This window comes from Plectropomus leopardus, unplaced genomic scaffold, assembly GCF_008729295.1.
Source record: "Plectropomus leopardus isolate mb unplaced genomic scaffold, YSFRI_Pleo_2.0 unplaced_scaffold20534, whole genome shotgun sequence".
In the NCBI taxonomy this organism is placed as follows: Eukaryota; Metazoa; Chordata; class Actinopteri; order Perciformes; family Serranidae; genus Plectropomus; species Plectropomus leopardus.
The window spans coordinates 1-2614 of record NW_024622200.1 but is presented as its reverse complement, the minus strand read 5'-3'; the positions used below and the strand labels follow the sequence as shown (position 1 = coordinate 2614).

The 2614-nt window shown below is 40.4% G+C and overlaps 1 long non-coding RNA gene across 1 annotated transcript; it reads left to right on the top strand.

The window, feature by feature from the left end:
• Nucleotides 1-997: 997 nt before the first annotated feature.
• Nucleotides 998-1698, top strand: LOC121965557. Its single transcript, XR_006107498.1, has 3 exons — nt 998-1150; nt 1263-1340; nt 1600-1698. It is a non-coding gene; the product is annotated as an uncharacterized LOC121965557 (long non-coding RNA).
• The last annotated feature ends 916 nt before the right edge of the window (nt 1699-2614 follow it).

The window sequence follows — 2614 nt, the reverse complement described above, 5'->3', positions numbered from 1 at the left end:
TGGGGCCTGGATCTGAGTACACTTGACTCCAAAGTCTGGATTGTTTGTTTAGTATGAACACTGTGTACCACACTTGGTCAATGTATAGTGTTTATGTGTCAAAAACAACTGTCAATATCAACTGTACCAAAACATGCAAACAATAACTGTGGCCAGAAGAATTGTGTTTTCAGGTTATCTGTTCGTCATTTTATCAGTTCATCCATCCGTCCATCCCACTCTGATGAATGGGATATCTAAAAAAAACCCCATGAGGGAATTTTTTCAAATTTGACACAAACGTTCACTCAGACTCAACTCTGAACTGTTTAGATATTGGTGGTCAAAAGTCGGAGGTCAAAGTTACTGTGACCTCGTCTGTCTAATTTTTGTAAATGCAATATCTCAAGAGGGCCCTGAAGTAGTTTCCTCAAATGTGTCACAGATGTCCACTTGGACTCAAGAATGATCTTAGATTAGAATACGGTGTTCAGGATTAAAGGTTAAGGTCTCTCTGACCTCATGAACCATGATTTTGACTATAAGAATTCATATGTAAATTTTTACAAAATTTTACACAAATGTCTAAAAGGATAAAATGAAGAAGTGATATCAGTTTTTTATCCAAAAGGTCTTCACTTTGACATCAAAATGTTCAGCAAAAAACACTTTTCTGGTCATAACTCAGGAGCAGAAGGGGAGGCGTTTAGTCAGATACAGAATCAATGACACTAATCTTGGGTGTCCACCTTGAAACTGATGAAGATGTGTGTGAAGGATCCATGTTGTCACAGACATGGATGATAACTTTTAGTGCAACTTGATTTGTGCTCAGAGGCATTCAACCGAGAGGTGGTAATTCAAGTTATGAAATGGTCTCAATTTAATATATCAGACAAGCAGCACAGCCCGCCTTGGACAAACATAGATCGGGGGAAGCGATCTTACTTGGGCACAGTACAAATCAGTCATACCTGATAGGAAATTGCGCTAAACTTATTTTTTCAATTGGAGTGTTCTGAAACCAAACCAACTTTTTGTGTCGTTCTGCTTTCAGGAGCTGATTGCCATCGGCCTGTGTAACTTCATCAGCTCTTTCTTCCAAACTTTCGCCATCACCTGCTCCATGTCAAGGAGCCTGGTGCAGGAGAGCACTGGTGGAAAAACACAGGTAGCACAAACACAGAGTGATTACACTATCTAACTTTGCTGAATTGGTGTTGTAAAGCCATACTTACAATGAGGTGATGTTGACACAGTCATCTGTGTGTGTGTGTGTTTAGATTGCAGGGCTGCTGGCGTCTCTCATGGTGCTGCTGGTGGTGGTAGCCATTGGTTTTGTCTTCCAGCCGCTCCCTCAGGTGGGTGAAGCTTTGGAGCCGATGATGCAGAGCGTTCAGCTTCCTGTCTGGCAGCTTGGCGTCTTGGGTGCAGCCACAAGCACTTTTATTTTCTTCTCCATCTGTTGAGCAAACAGAGGCTTACAGCTCTTTTGATGCAGAAATCAAGTCCCCAAAACCAGTGAATGCTTCGTGTTTCACATAATGAGATTAAAAAAAAGTCGATGGCTGATGTCTTCCTGTACTGTTTTGTTGAATGATCTTGTTTTGTGTTTCCCAGACTGCACTGGCTGCAATCATCATGGTGAATCTGTTGGGGATGTTCAAACAGTTCAGAGACATTCCTGCTCTGTGGAGGACGAGCAAGATCGAACTGGTAAGTCTGTCAGATCAAACTAAACATAACACAAATGTCACTGTGCCAGTTAGTAGATGTCCTCACAGAAAATCTGAAGATGCAAAATGAGCTGATGCAGAGCTCTTTCTGCACTTTATAGTCCACTGTGGGTTTTGGTCAGAAGCTCCTCTTCAAAAATAATGTGTTACCATGAGCAAGATATGCTGTATCTTCATCATATCCTCAACATCAGAACACAACCAATTACTTTGAGGTGTTTTCATAATTCTCAAGATTGGTATGTTAATTTAAGTAGAGGGCCCTTTGGCCAAGTTTTTCTGTCCTTAGTTGGCGCGTCCCAGTCAAATGTACAATTAGTGACTTGCAAATTTGCAAATCTCACTGCCTTCCCTCCTTGAGCAATTGGCATGGACCCAAACACACACCTTAGGCTATCGAAGGGCGAGGACATTTTTGAGGACTGACAGAGTGACCTACAGTGCTGCTGGATGCAGCTAAATAAAGTAAGGCATACTGTTTCAAAAGAGAAATATTAGTGCTGAATGAGCGGGTTAAATTGAAAATTTTAGTTTATTCAATTTTGAGACATTTTTTAAGAGCTGGATAAGGTAATTACAGTATTAAACACATTGGAGGCATTTTAACAGTATTAAACCTTGCAAACCTGGATCATTAGTTTTCTTTCCATGCCTTGAAAGAAAAAAGCCTGTGATTGAAAGAACCAAAAATCACGATTCAAACAGAGGTGAAGAACTGAAGTCAAATGAAAATTAACGAAAATTAGCTAAGGTGAGAAACAACTGAAAAGTATCACAACTAGTTGCCACTGACAACCACTTTCCCACAGTCAGTGCCCAAGTGGCTTTATATAACCCCTCCTGGCCCCACCCTTATCAGATTTGTTTTATCAGTATCTAGTTTATTTTTTATATTTACA